Source organism: Salvelinus namaycush, unplaced genomic scaffold (assembly GCF_016432855.1).
Source record: "Salvelinus namaycush isolate Seneca unplaced genomic scaffold, SaNama_1.0 Scaffold3732, whole genome shotgun sequence".
Classification (NCBI taxonomy): domain Eukaryota; kingdom Metazoa; phylum Chordata; class Actinopteri; order Salmoniformes; family Salmonidae; genus Salvelinus; species Salvelinus namaycush.
Window position 1 is genome coordinate 1 of NW_024060711.1, and position 21,681 is coordinate 21,681.

Sequence of the window (21,681 nt, forward strand, 5' to 3'; positions counted from 1 at the left end):
TGTTGAATGCTTTCAACCTTACTGTCTCTGTGTTGTCCCATACAGAAACATCTTGGCCCTGCTAAATGCTTTCAACTTACTGTCTCTGTGTGTTGTCCATACAGAAACATCTTGGCCTGCTGAATGCTTTCAACCTTACTGCTCTGTGTGTTGTCCCTTACAGAAACATCTTGGGCTCTGCTGAATAATCTCAACCTTACTGTCTCTGTGTTGTCCGTACAGAAACATCTGGCCCTGTTGAATACTTTCAACCTTACTGTCTCTGTGTGTTGTCCCTTACAGAAACATCTTGGCCCTGCTGAATACTTTCAACCTTACTGTCTCTGTGTGTGTCCCTTACAGAAACATCTGGGCTGCTGAATGCTTTCAACCTACTGTCTCTGTGTGTTGTCCCTTACAGAAACATCTTGGGCCTGCTGAATACTTTCAACCTTACTGTCTCTGTGTGTTGTCCCGTACAGAAACATCTTGCCCTGCTGAATACTTTCAACCTTATGTCTCTGTGTGTTGTCCCTTACAGAAACATCTTGGGCCTGCTGAATGCTTTCAACCTTACTGTCTCTGTGTGTTGTCCCTTACAGAAACATCTTGGCCCTGCTGAATACTTTCAACCTTACTGTCTCTGTGTGTTGTCCCTTACAGAAACATCTTGGGCCTGCTGAATACTTTCAACCTTACTGTCTCTGTGTGTTGTCCCATACAGAAACATCTTGGCCCTGCTGAATGCTTTCAACCTTACTGTCTCTGTGTGTTGTCCCTTACAGAAACATCTTGGGCCTGCTGAATACTTTCAACCTTACTGTCTCTATATGTTGTCCCATACAGAAACATCTTGGCCCTGTTGAATACTTTCAACCTTACTGTCTCTGTGTGTTGTCCCTTACAGAAACATCTTGGGCCTGTTGAATGCTTTCAACCTTACTGTCTCTGTGTGTTGTCCCTTACAGAAACATCTTGGCCCTGCTGAATACTTTCAACCTTACTGTCTCTGTGTGTTGTCCCTTACAGAAACATCTTGGGCCTGCTGAATGCTTTCAACCTTACTGTCTCTGTGTGTTGTCCCGTACAGAAACATCTTGGGCCTGCTGAATGCTTTCAACCTTACTGTCTCTGTGTGTTGTCCCTTACAGAAACATCTTGGCCCTGCTGAATACTTTCAACCTTACTGTCTCTGTGTGTTGTCCCTTACAGAAACATCTTGGCCCTGCTGAATACTTTCAACCTTACTGTCTCTGTGTGTTGTCCCTTACAGAAACATCTTGGCCCTGCTGAATGCTTTCAACCTTACTGTCTCTGTGTGTTGTCCCTTACAGAAACATCTTGGGCCTGCTGAATAATCTCAACCTTACTGTCTCTGTGTGTTGTCCCTTACAGAAACATCTTGGGCCTGCTGAATACTTTCAACCTTACTGTCTCTGTGTGTTGTCCCTTACAGAAACATCTTGGCCCTGCTGAATGCTTTCAACCTTACTGTCTCTGTGTGTTGTCCCTTACAGAAACATCTTGGCCCTGCTGAATGCTTTCAACCTTACTGTCTCTGTGTGTTGTCCCTTACAGAAACATCTTGGCCCTGCTGAATACTTTCAACCTTACTGTCTCTGTGTGTTGTCCCATACAGAAAAATCTTGGGCCTGCTGAATGCTTTCAACCTTACTGTCTCTGTGTGTTGTCCCATACAGAAACATCTTGGGCCTGCTGAATACTTTCAACCTTACTGTCTCTGTGTGTTGTCCCATACAGAAACATCTTGGCCCTGTTGAATGCTTTCAACCTTACTGTCTCTGTGTGTTGTCCCTTACAGAAACATCTTGGGCCTGCTGAATGCTTTCAACCTTACTGTCTCTGTGTGTTGTCCCTTACAGAAACATCTTGGGCCTGCTGAATGCTTTCAACCTTACTGTCTCTGTGTGTTGTCCCATACAGAAACATCTTGGGCCTGCTGAATAATCTCAACCTTACTGTCTCTGTGTGTTGTCCCGTACAGAAACATCTTGGCCCTGTTGAATACTTTCAACCTTACTGTCTCTGTGTGTTGTCCCTTACAGAAACATCTTGGCCCTGCTGAATACTTTCAACCTTACTGTCTCTGTGTGTTGTCCCTTACAGAAACATCTTGGCCCTGCTGAATACTTTCAACCTTACTGTCTCTGTGTGTTGTCCCTTACAGAAACATCTTGGCCCTGCTGAATACTTTCAACCTTACTGTCTCTGTGTGTTGTCCCTTACAGAAACATCTTGGGCCTGCTGAATACTTTCAACCTTACTGTCTCTGTGTGTTGTCCCATACAGAAACATCTTGGCCCTGCTGAATGCTTTCAACCTTACTGTCTCTGTGTGTTGTCCCTTACAGAAACATCTTGGGCCTGCTGAATGCTTTCAACCTTACTGCCTCTGTGTGTTGTCCCTTACAGAAACATCTTGGCCCTGCTGAATACTTTCAACCTTACTGTCTCTGTGTGTTGTCCCTTACAGAAACATCTTGGCCCTGCTGAATACTTTCAACCTTACTGTCTCTGTGTGTTGTCCCTTACAGAAACATCTTGGCCCTGCTGAATACTTTCAACCTTACTGTCTCTGTGTGTTGTCCCTTACAGAAACATCTTGGGCCTGCTGAATACTTTCAACCTTACTGTCTCTGTGTGTTGTCCCTTACAGAAACATCTTGGGCCTGCTGAATGCTTTCCACCTTACTGTCTCTGTGTGTTGTCCCATACAGAAACATCTTGGCCCTGTTGAATGCTTTCAACCTTACTGTCTCTGTGTGTTGTCCCTTACAGAAACATCTTGGGCCTGCTGAATACTTTCAACCTTACTGTCTCTATGTGTTGTCCCATACAGAAACATCTTGGCCCTGTTGAATACTTTCAACCTTACTGTCTCTGTGTGTTGTCCCTTACAGAAACATCTTGGGCCTGTTGAATACTTTCAACCTTACTGTCTCTGTGTGTTGTCCCTTACAGAAACATCTTGGCCCTGCTGAATACTTTCAACCTTACTGTCTCTGTGTGTTGTCCCTTACAGAAACATCTTGGCCCTGCTGAATGCTTTCAACCTTACTGTCTCTGTGTGTTGTCCCTTACAGAAACATCTTGGCCCTGCTGAATGCTTTCAACCTTACTGTCTCTGTGTGTTGTCCCTTACAGAAACATCTTGGCCCTGCTGAATACTTTCAACCTTACTGTCTCTGTGTGTTGTCCCATACAGAAAAATCTTGGGCCTGCTGAATGCTTTCAACCTTACTGTCTCTGTGTGTTGTCCCATACAGAAACATCTTGGGCCTGCTGAATACTTTCAACCTTACTGTCTCTGTGTGTTGTCCCATACAGAAACATCTTGGCCCTGTTGAATGCTTTCAACCTTACTGTCTCTGTGTGTTGTCCCGTACAGAAACATCTTGGGCCTGCTGAATACTTTCAACCTTACTGTCTCTGTGTGTTGTCCCATACAGAAACATCTTGGCCCTGTTGAATACTTTCAACCTTACTGTCTCTGTGTGTTGTCCCTTACAGAAACATCTTGGCCCTGCTGAATACTTTCAACCTTACTGTCTCTGTGTGTTGTCCCTTACAGAAACATCTTGGGCCTGCTGAATACTTTCAACCTTACTGTCTCTGTGTGTTGTCCCTTACAGAAACATCTTGGCCCTGCTGAATGCTTTCAACCTTACTGTCTCTGTGTGTTGTCCCGTACAGAAACATCTTGGGCCTGCTGAATACTTTCAACCTTACTGTCTCTGTGTGTTGTCCCTTACAGAAACATCTTGGGCCTGCTGAATGCTTTCAACCTTACTGTCTCTGTGTGTTGTCCCTTACAGAAACATCTTGGGCCTGCTGAATGCTTTCAACCTTCCTGAGGGCAACATCACAGAAGGCAACTATGCAGAATCCCTACAGAATCTAAACGGCACCTTCCCAGAGATCATCCAGAGACTGGACCTCAAAACCTGCGACTTGCAAACTTTCCTCAGTCAGGTATTGAAATGTCAAACTTTCCTCAGTCAGGTATTGAAATGTCAAACTTTCCTCAGTCAGGTAGTGAAATGTCAAACTTTCCTCAGTCAGGTAGTGAAACGTCAAACTTTCCTCAGTCAGGTATTGAAATGTCAAACTTTCCTCAGTCAGGTATTGAAATGTCAAACTTTCCTCAGTCAGGTATTGAAATGTCAGACTTTCCTCAGTCAGGTATTGAAATGTCAAACTTTCCTCAGTCAGGTATTGAAATGTCAAACTTTCCTCAGTCAGGTATTGAAATGTCAAACTTTCCTCAGTCAGGTATTGAAATGTCAAACTTTCCTCAGTCAGGTATTGAAATGTCAAACTTTCTCAGTGATGTATGGTCGGTCACCAGAAATCAAAAGCCTTTCACCCCATTTCAATTGCCGACATGTTAGTCATGCCAACATAGTACATAGACTATAGTAACATAGAGAATAGTATGCCAAACTCTTTACTGTTTATCTATGGATCTGTTTTTAGTCATGTTTGCCCTGATGGTGAGTCATTGTCTTCCAATAGGGTGTGGAGGGAACTGGTCTGGCCTTTATCGTGTTCACAGAGGCCATCACCAAGATGCCTATCTCTCCTCTCTGGTCCATCCTGTTCTTCATCATGCTCTTCTGTCTGGGACTGTCCACCATGTTTGGCAGCATAGAAGGAACGGTGGTGCCCCTTCAGGATCTCAACATCTTCCCTAAACGGTGGCCTAAGGAGGCGATCACTGGTAAATCAAATTTATTTTTTCATATCAAATTTATTTATATAGCCCTTCGTACATTAGCTGATATCTCAAAGTGCTGTACAGAAACCCAGACTAAAACCCCAAACAGCAAGCAATGCAGGTGTAGAAGCACGGTGGCTAGGAAAAACTCCCTAGAAAGGCCAAAACCTAGGAAGAAACCTAGAGAGGAACCAGGCTATGAGGGGTGGCCAGTCCTCTTCTGGCTGTGCCGGGTGGAGTTTATAACAGAACATGGCCAAGATGTTCAAATGTTCATAAATGACCAGCATGGTCAAATAATAATAATCACAGTAGTTGTCGAGGGTGCAGCACCTCAGTAGTAAATGTCCGTTGGCTTTTCATAGCCGATCATTAAGAGTATCTCTACCGCTCCTGCGGTCTCTAAAGAATTGAAACAGCAGGTCTGGGACAGGTAGCACGTCCGGTGAACAGGTCAGGGTTCCATAGCCGCAGGCAGAACAGTTGAAACTGGAGCAGCAGCATGGCCAGGTGTACTGGGGACAGCAAGGAGTCATCATGTCAGGTTGTCCTGAGGCATGGTCCTAGGGCTCAGGTCCTCCGAGAGAGAGAAAGAAAGAAAGAAAGAAAGAAAGAAAGAAAGAAAGAAAGAAAGAAAGAAAGAAAGAAAGAAAGAAAGAAAGAAAGAAAGAAAGAGAGAGAGAGAGAAAGAGAGAATTAGAGAGAGCATACGTAAATTCACACAGGACACCGGATAAGACAGAAGTACTCCAGATATAACCAACTGACCCTAGCCCCCTGACACAAACTAATGCAGCATAAATACTGGAGGCTGAGACAGGAGGGGTCAGGAGACACTGTGGCCCCATCCGATGATACCCCCGGACAGGGCCAAACAGGAAGGATATAACCCCACCAACTTTGCCAAGGCACAGCCCCCACACCACTAGAGGGATATCTTCAACCACCAACTTACCATCCTGAGACTAGGCCGAGTATAGCCCACAAAGATCTCCTCCACGGCACAACCCAAGGGGGGGCGCCAACCCAGACAGGAAGATCATAACTTTGCTCGAATCAATTGAGACCCGGTATCATTGGACGCATGGCGCAATATACATTTCCAATGCAGGGGTCTCCATCTCCTGTCCTGGTGAGCTTAGTGCTGGGCTGGAACAAACACCTGCACATGCAGTAGCTCTCCAGGACTAAAGATGAAGACCACTGGTCAAATGTTCCTTGAAGAAATAACTCAGCGTTTGTGTCTTTTGTTTCAGGTATTGTCTGTCTGGTGTCATTCATCATTGCCCTGATATTTGCTCAGAGTTCTGGTAACTACTGGCTGGCTCTGTTCGACAGCTTTGCCGGCTCCATCCCTCTCCTAGTCATCGCCTTCTGTGAGATGATAGCTGTGGTCTACATCTATGGCATAGACAGGTGAGTGTTCACCTCCTCTTCCTCCCCGATCCACCACAACCTTTTGAGGCAATAGCCACCACAGAAATCAATCCAAGTAGCTGTGAATTTTGGCATCAGCTAACTAACTAATGTATGTCCATCTTAATGATGCCAAAGTTGGTAGCCTCATTAACCCAGCCTGATCTTGCAAGCTCATATTCTGTTCCACTTCTCTTGATATGGGAAGTAAAACAAAATGTGAAATTCCAAGATAAGGCTGGTTTAACGAGGCTACAAAGTTGGCATGTAAATGTAGTAACCAAAGGTTAATGCTGCACCCAATTGCTTGTGTTCCTGATGAGCGTCAAACAGTGATCAGTTCAAGAGAGGTCTGAAACTGATGCGTACGTTTTGTCTCTCCTCGTCCCCCCTAAAGCCCCCCCCCAGCCTCTCCTCGTCCCCCCTAAAGCCCCCCCCAGCATCTCCAACGTGTCTGCATTTGTCTGTATCAGAGGGGTTGAGTACAGCAGGAGACACATGTCCTTCCTCCATGAGTTAATGAAGTCTTCTTCTACAGGTTTAACAAGGACATACAGTTCATGATTGGTCACAAGCCCAACCTGTTCTGGCAGGTGACCTGGAGGTTCGTCAGCCCTTTAATCGTCTTAGTAATCTTCGTCTTCTACTTCGTCACCAAAGTCAGCTCCAACGTCACCTACATCGCCTGGAATCCAAGCTCGGTAATGTTTCTCCACTACGTTCAAATCTGTTTGCCGTATTGATACAGCGTCTCAGAGTAGGATTACTGATCTATGATCAGTTTTACCTTTTGAGATCACAACAAACACGATAACATGGACAGGAAGGAGCTGATCCTAGATCTGCACTCCAACTCTGAGACACTTAATGAATACGGACCCAAGTTCTAATCCCTCCCAGATGATAACCTATTGTGTAACTGAACACTAGGTGTTGGTAGACTACACCACCCCCTTGGTTTGAAACAGGAGTCAAGGGGAACTAAACCTGTCACATATAGTAGTACATTTTTTTCTTTCTCGATATTAATAATAATAACTGATAGCATTAATATAGTGCTTTTCCAGATGTCAAACCGCTGTAAGAGGAGAAACTCCCCTCATCCACCACCAACGTGTAGCATGCTAGAGCGTCCTTCTCACAGACTTATTTCCCATCTCTGTGACCTGCAGGAGGACTTCCCCACTCTGGAGGTGCTGGAGTATCCTGCTTGGATTTACGTCATCATCTTTATCCTGGCAGGAATCCCCAGTCTGGTGGTGCCAGGCACGGCCCTATTCAAACTCATACAGAGACGTTGCTCCGACAAAAATGTCTACGGGGCAGAAGTCGACAGTGTCAGCCAAAGTTCAGATGTATACTACGAAACTGTCGTAGAATTACCACACAGCCAACATCATATGGGACAACACTATGACACAACACTGGAGTTTAAAAAAGTAGAGTAAACATCCAAAATGATTGGTCCCCCAAAAAATGTTTGAGGTCAATTCCATCTTAATTAAGTCAATCCAGTAAATTTAAGAATTGAAAAAAAAACTGTTTATAAATGGGCACCTGAATTTACCGAATTGAAATGGGATTGACCGTAGCCCTTTTAGGTTATGACGCAAAGGAACCGTTTTAACCTCTCTTGGGTACGTGAGACGTTAGCGTCACACCTCTTCAACAGCCAGTGAAACTGCTGGGCGCCAAATTCAAATACAGAAATACTCATTCTAAAAATTCAGAAAACAAAACATATTTTACATGGGTTTAAAGATGAACTTCTTGTGAATCCAACCACGGTGTCAGATTAAAAAAATTATTTACGGTGAAAGCATACCTTACGATTATTTGAGAACATAGCCCACTAGACAAATCATTACAAACAGTAACCAGCCAGGTTGAACAGTTACACAATTTAGAAATAGAGATAAAATGAATCCCTTACCTTTGATGATCTTCATATGGTTGCACTCAGCAGACATTCCGGGTGGCGTAGTGGTCTAGGGCACTGCATCGCAGTGCTAGCTGCGCCACCAGAGTCTCTGGGTTCGCGCCCAGGCTCTGTCGCAGCCGGCCGCAACCGGGAGGTCCGTGGGGCGACGCACAATTGGCATAGCGTCGTCCGGGTTAGGGAGGGTTAGGGAGGGTTTGGCTGGTAGGGATATCCTTGTCTCAGTATGTAAAATGTAATAAAATGTATGCACTCTACTGTAAGTCGCTCTGGATAAGAGCGTCTGCTAAATGACTAAAATGTAAATTCCTTTACTCAATAAATGTTCCTTTTGTTCGATAAAGTCTCTTTATACCCAAAAACCTGTTTTGTTCGTGCGTTTTCTTCAGTAATCCACAGGCTCAAACGCAGTCAAAACAGGAAGACAAAAAAATCCAAATTGTATCCGTAAAGTTCATAGAAACATGTCAAACCATGTTTATATTCTAACCTCAGGTTGTTTTTAGCCTAAATAATCAATAATAATTCAACCGGACAATAACGTTGTCAATTTAAAAGGTAAACAAGAAACGCACTCTCTCGGTCTCGCTCATGAAAAAGCTCTGTGACACTTTAGGGTCCACTCATTCCAACTGCTCTTACTTCTTCATTTTTCAGAATACAAGCCTGAAACAATTTCTAAAGACTGTTGACATCTAGTGGAAGGCATAGAAACTGCAATTTGAGTCCTAAGTCAATGGATACTGTAATGGCATTGAATAGAAAACTACAACAAAAAAAAAAAAACGACTTCCTGAATGGATTTTTCTCTGGTTTTCGCCTGCCAAATCAGTTCTGTTAAACTCACAGACACTATTTTTTAGAGTTTTGGAAACTTTAGAGTGTTTTCTATCCAAATCTACCAGTTATATGCATATCATAACTTCTGGGCCCAAGAAGCAGGCAGTTTAATTTGGGCATGCATTTCATCCAAAATTCCGAATGCTGCCCCCTACTCTAGAGAGGTTTTAAGAACATCCAGGAATATATATGAAATTGTCTGCAATGTCTCTTGGTCATTCCACAAAGACCACACCAGTGCAATGACACTGTTAGTTGTATTTATCTATGTGATCATCTGTAATTTCACTGGTATTTCTGTAAGAGGGGTTTTGTTGTTTTGTTTTGGGTTTCGGGTGTAACGAAACACCAACATACCATCAGATAATGGTAGAATTGTCTTATTGTTGCATTCTGGAATGACATGTTCTTATGAATTATGGTGCAGAATGTACAGATTAATTCATGTGAATATAGTGTTATTATAATAGATTATCAAAACATATTTAGAACAAATATTGGCACATTGTTTCTGTGTATGCTATTTTAACGTATTAACCAATGATGTCAGTATGTTTACTGTGTCTAAAAATGTTGGCAGCGGACAGCATGAAGCCAAATAAATTAAGGCGTCACTTAAAGACATTACACCCCGATCACGCTGATAAGCCGCTTGAGTTTTTTCAGCGAAAACGTGCTGAATATTGCCAACAATCGTCCCGCTTTGTGAATGCTGCTTCAGTAAACCAGAGAGCACTGCTGGCATCATATAAGGTGGTGTACCAAATTGCTCAGTGCAAAAAAAACCACTCCATAGCAGAGGAGCTGATACTACCTGCAGCATTAGACATGGTCTCTGTCATGCTGGATGACGCTGCAAAAATAAAAACTATGACTTCCTCATTTTGATTTTTAAAAATCAGCACAAATTGTTTTATTCATTTTTGTTTTTCATATATTGTGCTCCTGAGTTAATGTTGCTGATCAATTTGAATTTATTATTATTTATTGATTATATTTAATTTAATTTTTCAGTATCAAATGGTAAAAAAATGTTTACAGTTTAAATAAGGCTTGAATTTTTTATTTTTTATTTCAAAACAAATCGATGCACTTTAAGTCTTTTCTGTTACAGACTAAAAAACAATGTTAATAAAGTTATTCTTTGTAAGTTGATCTATATTTCTTTCTTTTTAGTTTCTTTCTTTTTAGTTCTTTAATGTTAATAAGGATACAATGTTATGCAGAGGTGTACTTATAACAATTTGTAAGTCGCTCTGGATAAGAGCGTCTGCTAAATGACTTAAATGTAAATGTAAATTGTTCCCTCTATGACATAGATCAACCTGCTCAGGGATCCAATACAACAGTACCCCATGCTCCAGAAGCTCTTTTTTTTTTTTTTTTAAATACAATGGAAAAACACAAGTGCCAGTGTCATTGACCACAACAGTATGATGTGTATCTTTAACCATAAACCCATTGCTGCCGCCCACTGGCCAAAGAGCAGAATGACATGTACCTGTTGAAATTTAAGTTATGTGAAAGAAAATGTTTAATTTGTTTAGTTTATTTATTTTTTGTTAGGTCTTTCTATAACACGTGTGAACAACCCTGGCGTGTCTTTGAAACGCTTGACATTAGGTCTTTCTATAACACGTGTGAACAACCCTGGCGTGTCTTTGAAACGCTGGACATTAGGTCTTTCTATAACACATGTGAACAACCCTGGTGTGTCTTTGAAACGCTTGACATTAGGTCTTTCTATAACACGTGTGAACAACCCTGGCGTGTCTTTGAAACGCTTGACATTAGGTCTTTCTATAACACGTGTGAACAACCCTGGCGTGTCTTTGAAACGCTTGACATTAGGTCTTTCTATAACACATGTGAACAACCCTGGCGTGTCTTTGAAACGCTGGACATTAGGTCTTTCTATAACACGTGTGAACAACCCTGGCGTGTCTTTGAAATGCTGGACATTATGTCTTATTGAAACACATGTTGAGAAACACTTGACATTACGTCTGTCTATAACACTCAAGCAGATGTGTTTATTCAGGTGGCGTGTTGAGAAATGAACAACATTGTAGACTAGAGGGACTAGATTCTAGAGGGACTAGATTCTAGAGGGACTAGATTCTAGAGGGACTAGATTCTAGAGGGACTAGATTCTAGAGGGACTACATTCTAGAGGGACTAGATTCTAGAGGGACTAGATTCTAGAGGGACTAGATTCTAGAGGGACTAGATTCTAGAGGGACTAGATTCTAGAGGGACTAGATTCTAGAGGGACTAGATTCTAGAGGGACTACATTCTAGAGGGACTAGATTCTAGAGGGACTAGATTCTAGAGAGGCTACATTCTAGAGGGGCTACATTCTAGAGGGGCTATGTCAAATGTCATATTATGTCTTTATACAGTGGTGTAATGCTGTGCAAATAGTTAAAGTACAAAAGAGTAAATAAATAAACATAAATGTAGGTTGTATTTACCTCTCCATCTCTCTACCTCTCTCTCCCTCTCTCTACCTCTCTCTCCCTCTCTCTACCTCTCTCTCCATCTCTCTTAGCTCTGGGACAGATCATGCTTTATGTGGATGGAATGAATGGAGTCATCTGTCACATTGAGACCATCCAGTGGCTCTACACTCTCATTGGCTCAAAGGTGAATCAAATTAAATTTTTATTTGTCACATGCGCCGAATACAAGCTACAGCATCTGTTTTACTCTACAACTAAACCTATATTTTGTTATTTAGACTCAGACTAAGTACCAATATATATATATAGGTTAGTTAAACACTCAGACTAAATACCAATATATAGGTTAGTTAGAAACTCTTTGGCCTTGTTGTTAGAGTGTCTGACCTGATATTGTAAAAATGGGACCCGGTGCCTGTCTGCTTGGCACACAACATTAAGGAGGTTGAGTTCCTGCTATAGACTTGTGTGTCTGACTCTGACCCTGTCTGTGTCTCAGTTCCGCCCGGTGGTGAAGACAGCTCTGAAGTTGCTGCTGGTGTTTGTGGAATACTCAGAGTCCAACGCCCCTCTACTCATAGAGGCCATCGCTACTGTAGACACCAAGAGAGGTACCGCTCCGTCGGCCGGTCGGTCGGCCAGTCTGTCGGTCTGTGTTGATTGAGTGATTGAGTGTTTGATTGTTTAATCCATCAATAAATAAATCAATCAGTAGACTGGTTTGTCAATTGAAAGATGGACTGATATATTATTGACTAATGGTGTTTCTCCAGGCTGTAATCAGTGGTCTAATGCCACGGAGATGTTAGATGAGAAAGATGGAGTGGACACAGAGCTACTGGTTTACGTCATAACCCTCATCAACAAGGTACAACACACAGACGTCTTGGTCTAATGCCACGGAGATGTTAGATGAGAAAGATGGAGTGGACACAGAGCTACTGGTTTACGTCATAACCCTCATCAACACACCTCTCAGTAACCTGTGTCTGTCTGTCCTATTGTTCCATCTGAAAACAGCCTCTGTGACCTCTCAGTAACCTGTCTGTCTGTCCTATTGTTCCATCAGAAAACAGCCTCTGTGACCTCTCAGTAACCTGTCTGTCTGTCCTATTGTTCCATCAGAAAACAGCCTCTGTGACCTCTCAGTAACCCCTGTCTGTCTGTCCTATTGTTCCATCTGAAAACAGCCTCTGTGACCTCTCAGTAACCTGTCTGTCTGTCCTATTGTTCCATCAGAAAACAGCCTCTGTGACCTCTCAGTAACCTGTCTGTCTGTCTGTTTGTCTTTCTGTTGTTCCGTCAGAAAACTGCAGCGGACGGTAAACGTCAGGAGGTCATCGTTCTGGACTCCAAGAGGAGCAACGCCATCAACATCAGACTGACCATCCTGCCTCCTCCTCGCACCATCAACATCAGACTGACCATCCTGCCTCCTCCTCTCACCATCAACATCAGACTGACCATCCTGCCTCCTCCTCTCACCATCAACATCAGACTGACCATCCTGCCTCCTCCTCTCACCATCAACATCAGACTGACCATCCTGCCTCCTCTCACCATCAACATCGGACTGACCGTCCTGCCTCCTCTCAACATCGGACTGACCATCCTGCCTCCTCCTCTCACCATCAACATCAGACTGACCGTCCTGCCTCCTCCTCTCACCATCAACATCAGACTGACCGTCCTGCCTCTTCCTCGCACCATCAACATCAGACTGACCATCCTGCCTCCTCCTCTCACCATCAACATCGGACTGACCATCCTGCCTCCTCCTCGCACCATCAACATCAGACTGACCATCCTGCCTCCTCCTCGCACCATCAACATCAGACTGACCATCCTGCCTCCTCTCACCATCAACATCAGACTGACCGTCCTGCCTCCTCCTCGCACCATCAACATCAGACTGACCATCCTGCCTCCTCCTCTCACCATCAACATCAGACTGACCATCCTGCCTCCTCTCACCATCAACATCAGACTGACCATCCTGCCTCCTCCTCGCACCATCAACATCAGACTGACCGTCCTGCCTCCTCTCACCATCAACATCAGACTGACCATCCTGCCTCCTCCTCGCACCATCAACATCAGACTGACCATCCTGCCTCCTCCTCGCACCATCAACATCAGACTGACCATCCTGCCTCCTCCTCTCACCATCAACATCAGACTGACCGTCCTGCCTCCTCCTCTCACCATCAACATCAGACTGACCGTCCTGCCTCCTCCTCTCACCAACATCAGACTGACCGTCCTGCCTCCTCCTCTCACCATCATCATCAGACTGACCATCCTGCCTCCTCCTCTCACCATCAACATCAGACTGACCGTCCTGCCTCCTCTCACCATCAACATCAGACTGACCATCCTGCCTCCTCCTCTCACCATCAACATCAGACTGACCGTCCTGCCTCCTCTCACCATCAACATCGGACTGACCGTCCTGCCTCCTCCTCTCACCATCAACATCAGACTGACCGTCCTGCCTCCTCCTCTCACCATCAACATCAGACTGACCGTCCTGCCTCTTCCTCGCACCATCAACATCAGACTGACCGTCCTGCCTCCTCCTCTCACCATCAACATCAGACTGACCGTCCTGCCTCCTCCTCTCACCATCAACATCAGACTGACCATCCTGCCTCCTCCTCTCACCATCAACATCGGACTGACCGTCCTGCCTCCTCCTCTCACCATCAACATCGGACTGACCGTCCTGCCTCCTCCTCTCACCATCAACATCAGACTGACCATCCTGCCTCCTCCTCGCACCATCAACATCAGACTGACCATCCTGCCTCCTCCTCTCACCATCAACATCAGACTGACCGTCCTGCCTCCTCCTCTCACCATCAACATCGGACTGACCATCCTGCCTCCTCCTCTCACCATCAACATCAGACTGACCATCCTGCCTCCTCCTCGCACCATCAACATCAGACTGACCATCCTGCCTCCTCCTCTCACCATCAACATCAGACTGACCGTCCTGCCTCCTCCTCTCACCATCAACATCAGACTGACCATCCTGCCTCCTCCTCTCACCAACATCAGACTGACCGTCCTGCCTCCTCCTCTCACCATCAACATCAGACTGACCATCCTGCCTCCTCCTCTCACCATCAACATCAGACTGACCATCCTGCCTCCTTCTCTCACCATCAACATCAGACTGACCGTCCTGCCTCTTCCTCGCACCATCAACATCAGACTGACCGTCCTGCCTCCTCCTCTCACCATCAACATCAGACTGACCGTCCTGCCTCCTCTCACCATCAACATCGGACTGACCGTCCTGCCTCCTCCTCTCACCATCAACATCAGACTGACCGTCCTGCCTCCTCCTCTCACCATCAACATCAGACTGACCGTCCTGCCTCTTCCTCGCACCATCAACATCAGACTGACCGTCCTGCCTCCTCCTCTCACCATCAACATCAGACTGACCGTCCTGCCTCTTCCTCGCACCATCAACATCAGACTGACCATCCTGCCTCCTCCTCGCACCATCAACATCAGACTGACCATCCTGCCTCCTCCTCTCACCATCAACATCGGACTGACCGTCCTGCCTCCTCCTCTCACCATCAACATCAGACTGACCATCCTGCCTCCTCCTCTCACCATCAACATCAGACTGACCATCCTGCCTCTTCCTCTCACCATCAACATCAGACTGACCATCCTGCCTCCTCCTCTCACCATCAACATCAGACTGACCATCCTGCCTCCTCCTCTCACCATCAACATCAGACTGACCGACCTGCCTCCTCCTCTCACCATCAACATCAGACTGACCGTCCTGCCTCCCCCTCTCACCATCAACATCAGACTGACCGTCCTGCCTCCTCCTCTCACCATCAACATCAGACTGACCATCCTGCCTCTTCCTCGCACCATCAAGAACGCCATCCTCAACTTTGATGAGTACGCACTCAACAAGGAGGGCATCGAGGTAAGAGATGATGATGATGAGGATGATGATGGTGGTGGTGGTGGTGGTGGTGGTGATGATGATGATGGGGGTGATGAGGAGGGTGGTGGTGATGGTGAGGATGATGATGAGGAGGATGGTGATGATGGTGGTGGTGGTGGTGGTGATGATGATGGTGGTGGTGATGAGGAGGGTGGTGGTGAGGATGATGATGAGGAGGATGGTGATGATGGTGGTGGTGGTGGTGGTGGTGATGATGATGGGGGTGATGTGGTGGTGATGGTGAGGATGATGATGAGGAGGATGGTGATGGTGGTGGTGGTGGTGATGATGATGATGGGGGTGATGAGGAGGGTGATGGTGATGATGGTGGTGGTGGTGATGATGATGATGGTGATGAGGCATCGAGGTATGATACAAATAAAAACAAAAAAGTGTTTTAAGTAAGAATAAACATTGGTCTGAAGCCAAAAAAGAAAAGCTTTGATCTACTACAGTAACTATGCTGGTATTGTAATTCAACCTATGTGTAGGCTGGGTACTTAGACCTAGACGTCAACAGTGAAGAGGCGACTCCGGGATGCTGGCCTTCCAGGCAGAGTTCCTCTGTCCAGTGTCTGTGTTATTTTGCCCATCTTAATCTTTTCTTTTCATTGGCAAATCTGAGATATGGCTTTTTATTTGCAACGCTGCCTAGAAGTCCAGCATCCCGGAGTCGCCTCTTCACTGTTGATGTTGAGACTGGTGTTTTGCCGGGTACTATATAATGAAGCTGCCAGTTGAGGACTTGTGAGGCGTCTGTTTCTCAAACTAGACACTCTAATGTACTTGTCAGCTTGCTCAGTTGTGCACCGGGGCCTCCCACTCCTCTTTCTATTCTGGTTAGGGCCAGTTTGCGCTGTTCTGTGAAGGGAGTAGTACACAGCATTGTAAGAGATCTTCAGTTTCTTGGCAATTTCTCGCATGGATTGGCCTTCATTTCTCAGAACAAGAATAGACTGATGAGTTTCAGAAGAAAGTTCTTTGTTTCTGGCCATTTTGAGCCTGTAATCAAACCCACAAATGCTGATGCTCCAGATACTCAGCTAGTATAAAGAAGGCCAGTTTTATTGCTTCTTTAATCAGGACAACAGTTTTCAGCTGTGCTAACATAATTGCAAAAGGTTTTCTAATAATCAATTAGCCTTTTAAAATGATAAACTTGGATTATCTAAGACAATGTGCCATTGGAACACAGGAGTGATGGTTGCTGATAATGGGCCTCTGTACGCCTATGTAGATATTCCATAACAAATCAGGTGTTTCCAGCTACAATAGTCATGTACAACATTAACAATGTCTACACTGTATTTCTGATCAAATTTATGTTATTTTAATGGACAAAAAAAATAGCTTTTCTTTCAAACACAAGTACATTTCTGTGACCCCAAACTTTTGAACAGTACTGTATACCGGTGTATATATAATTATAACGTCCATTATCCCTCTGAAGAGTATGAATTGGGCTGTTTGAGAAGGTTTGAATCCTAATCAACCTGTCTACACATAGTCTGAAGTACAATACTAACATAGCCACTAGATCAACGCTGTGTGCTGAAAAACCTTGGTAGAGCATGGGTGGAATAGGCATTGTGGTGCTCATGTGAATATATGTGAGTAGATGGTGCTACAGTACCCAGGGTAGTCAGTACAACAGTAGATGGTGCTACAGTACCCAGGGTAGTCAGTACAACAGTAGATGGTGTTACAGTACCCAGGGTAGTCAGTACAACAGTAGATGGTGCTACAGTACCCAGGGTAGTCAGTACAACAGTAGATGGTGCTACAGTACCCAGGGTAGTCAGTCCAACAGTAGATGGTGTTACAGTACCCAGGGTAGTCAGTACAACAGTAGATGGTGTTACAGTACCCAGGGTAGTCAGTACAACAGTAGATGGTGTTACAGTACCCAGGGTAGTCAGTACAACAGTAGATGGTGCTACAGGACCCAGGGTAGTCAGTACAACAGTAGATGGTGCTACAGTACCCAGGGTAGTCAGTACAACAGTAGATGGTGCTACAGTACCCAGGGTAGTCAGTACAACAGTAGATGGTGCTACAGTACCCAGGGTAGTCAGTACAACAGTAGATGGTGCTACAGTACCCAGGGTAGTCAGTACAACAGTAGATGGTGTTACAGTACCCAGGGTAGTCAGTACAACAGTAGATGGTGTTACAGTACCAGGGTAGTCAGTCCAACAGTAGATGGTGCTACAGTACCCAGGGTAGTCAGTACAACAGTAGATGGTGTTACAGTACCCAGGGTAGTCAGTCCAACAGTAGATGGTGCTACAGTACCCAGGGTAGTCAGTACAACAGTAGATGGTGTTACAGTACCCAGGGTAGTCAGTCCAACAGTAGATGGTGCTACAGTACCCAGGGTAGTCAGTACAACAGTAGATGGTGCTATAGTACCCAGGGTAGTCAGTACAACAGTAGATGGTGTTACAGGACCCAGGGTAGTCAGTACAACAGTAGATGGTGTTACAGTACCCAGGGTAGTCAGTACAACAGTAGATGGTGTTACAGTACCCAGGGTAGTCAGTACAACAGTAGATGGTGTTACAGTACCCAGGGTAGTCAGTACAACAGTAGATGGTGTTACAGTACCCAGGGTAGTCAGTACAACAGTAGATGGTGTACAGTACCCAGGGTAGTCAGTACAACAGTAGATGGTGTTACAGTACCCAGGGTAGTCAGTACAACAGTAGATGGTGCTACAGTACCCAGGGTAGTCAGTACAACAGTAGATGGTTTTACAGTACCCAGGGTAGTCAGTACAACAGTAGATGGTGTTACAGTACCCAGGGTAGTCAGTACAACAGTAGATGGTGTTACAGTACCCAGGGTAGTCAGTACAACAGTAGATGGTGTTACAGTACCCAGGGTAGTCAGTACAACAGTAGATAGTGCTACAGTACCCAGGGTAGTCAGTACAACAGTAGATGGTGTTACAGTACCCAGGGTAGTCAGTCCAACAGTAGATGGTGTTACAGTACCCAGGGTAGTCAGTACAACAGTAGATGGTGCTACAGTACCCAGGGTAGTCAGTACAACAGTAGATGGTGTTACAGTACCCAGGGTAGTCAGTACAACAGTATATGGTGCTACAGTACCCAGGGTAGTCAGTACAACAGTAGATGGTGTTACAGTACCCAGGGTAGTCAGTACAACAGTAGATGGTGTTACAGTACCCAGGGTAGTCAGTACAACAGTAGATGGTGCTACAGTACCCAGGGTAGTCAGTACAACAGTAGATGGTGTTACAGTACCCAGGGTAGTCAGTACAACAGTAGATGGTGCTACAGTACCCAGGGTAGTCAGTACAACAGTAGATGGTGTTACAGTACCCAGGGTAGTCAGTACAACAGTAGATGTTCTACAGTACCCAGGGTAGTCAGTACAACAGTAGATGGTGTTACAGTACCCAGGGTAGTCAGTACAACAGTAGATGTTCTACAGTACCCAGGGTAGTCAGTACAACAGTAGATGGTGTTACAGTACCCAGGGTAGTCAGTACAACAGTAGATGGTGTTACAGTACCCAGGGTAGTCAGTACAACAGTAGATGGTGCTACAGTACCCAGGGTAGTCAGTACAACAGTAGATGGTGTTACAGTACCCAGGGTAGTCAGTACAACAGTAGATGGTGTTACAGTACCCAGGGTAGTCAGTACAACAGTAGATGGTGTTACAGTACCCAGGGTAGTCAGTACAACAGTAGATGGTGCTACAGTACCCAGGGTAGTCAGTACAACAGTAGATGGTGTTACAGTACCCAGGGTAGTCAGTACAACAGTAGATGGTGTTACAGTACCCAGGGTAGTCAGTCCAACAGTAGATGGTGTTACAGTACCCAGGGTAGTCAGTCCAACAGTAGATGGTGTTACAGTACCCAGGGTAGTCAGTACAACAGTAGATGGTGTTACAGTACCCAAGGTAGTCAGTCCAACAGTAGATGGTGTTACAGTACCCAGGGTAGTCAGTACAACAGTAGATGGTGTTACAGTACCCAGGGTAGTCAGTACAACAGTAGATGGTGTTACAGTACCCAGGGTAGTCAGTACAACAGTAGATGGTGCTACAGTACCCAGGGTAGTCAGTACAACAGTAGATGGTTTTACAGTACCCAGGGTAGTCAGTACAACAGTAGATGGTGTTACAGTACCCAGGGTAGTCAGTACAACAGTAGATGGTGTTACAGTACCCAGGGTAGTCAGTACAACAGTAGATGGTGCTACAGTACCCAGGGTAGTCAGTACAACAGTAGATGGTGCTACAGTACCCAGGGTAGTCAGTACAACAGTAGATGGTGTTACAGTACCCAGGGTAGTCAGTACAACAGTAGATGGTTTTACAGTACCCAAGGTAGTCAGTACAACAGTAGATGGTGTTACAGTACCCAGGGTAGTCAGTACAACAGTAGATGGTGTTACAGTACCCAGGGTAGTCAGTACAACAGTAGATGGTGTTACAGTACCCAGGGTAGTCAGTACAACAGTAGATGGTGCTACAGTACCCAGGGTAGTCAGTACAACAGTAGATGGTGTTACAGTACCCAGGGTAGTCAGTCCAACAGTAGATGGTGTTACAGTACCCAGGGTAGTCAGTACAACAGTAGATGGTGCTACAGTACCCAGGGTAGTCAGTACAACAGTAGATGGTGTTACAGTACCCAGGGTAGTCAGTACAACAGTATATGGTGCTACAGTACCCAGGGTAGTCAGTACAACAGTAGATGGTGTTACAGTACCCAGGGTAGTCAGTACAACAGTAGATGTTCTACAGTACCCAGGGTAGTCAGTACAACAGTAGATGGTGTTACAGTACCCAGGGTAGTCAGTACAACAGTAGATGTTCTACAGTACCCAGGGTAGTCAGTACAACAGTAGATGGTGTTACAGTACCCAGGGTAGTCAGTACAACAGTAGATGGTGTTACAGTACCCAGGGTAGTCAGTCCAACAGTAGATGGTGTTACAGTACCCAGGGTAGTCAGTCCAACAGTAGATGGTGTTACAGTACCCAGGGTAGTCAGTACAACAGTAGATGGTGTTACAGTACCCAGGGTAGTCAGTACAACAGTAGATGGTGTTACAGTACCCAGGGTAGTCAGTACAACAGTAGATGGTGTTACAGTACCCAGGGTAGTCAGTACAACAGTAGATGGTGTTACAGTACCCAGGGTAGTCAGTCCAACAGTAGATGGTGCTACAGTACCCAGGGTAGTCAGTACAACAGTAGATGGTGCTACAGTACCCAGGGTAGTCAGTACAACAGTAGATGGTGTTACAGTACCCAGGGTAGTCAGTACAACAGTAGATGGTGTTACAGTACCCAGGGTAGTCAGTACAACAGTAGATGGTCTGGTGTTACAGTACCCAGGGTAGTCAGTACAACAGTAGATGGTGCTACAGTACCCAGGGTAGTCAGTACAACAGTAGATGGTTTTACAGTACCCAGGGTAGTCAGTACAACAGTAGATGGTGTTACAGTAACCAGGGTAGTCAGTACAACAGTAGATGGTGTTACAGTACCCAGGGTAGTCAGTACAACAGTAGATGGTGCTATAGTACCCAGGGTAGTCAGTACAACAGTAGATGGTGTTACAGTACCCAGGGTAGTCAGTACAACAGTAGATGGTTTTACAGTACCCAGGGTAGTCAGTACAACAGTAGATGGTGTTACAGTACCCAGGGTAGTCAGTACAACAGTAGATGGTGTTACAGTACCCATGGTAGTCAGTACACAGTAGATGGTGTTACAGTACCCAGGGTAGTCAGTACAACAGTAGATGGTGCTACAGTACCCAGGGTAGTCAGTACAACAGTAGATGGTGTTACAGTACCCAGGGTAGTCAGTCCAACAGTAGATGGTGCTACAGTACCCAGGGTAGTCAGTACAAACAGTAGATGGTGCTACAGTACCCAGGGTAGTCAGTACAACAGTAGATGGTGTTACAGTACCCAGGGTAGTCAGTACAACAGTAGATGGTGCTACATTACCCAGGTAGTCGTACAACATAGAGGTTCTACAGTACCAGGTATCAGTACAACAGTAGATGTTCTACAGTACCCAGGGTAGTCAGTACAACAGTAGATGGTGTTACAGTACCCAGGGTAGTCAGTACAACAGTAGATGGTTCTACAGTACCCAGGGTAGTCAGTACAACAGTAGATGGTGTTACAGTACCCAGGGTAGTCAGTACAACAGTAGATGGTGCTACAGTACCCAGGGTAGTCAGTACAACAGTAGATGGTGTTACAGTACCCAGGGTAGTCAGTACAACATAGTAGATGGTGTTACAGTACCAGGGTAGTCAGTACA

The 21,681-nt window shown here is 45.2% G+C and overlaps 1 pseudogene; it reads left to right on the forward strand.

Annotated features, from left to right (window-relative positions):
- The first annotated feature begins 3,814 nt into the window (after nt 1–3,814).
- LOC120040692 lies at nt 3,815–7,509 on the forward strand (annotated as a pseudogene).
- Nucleotides 7,510–21,681: the final 14,172 nt, after the last annotated feature.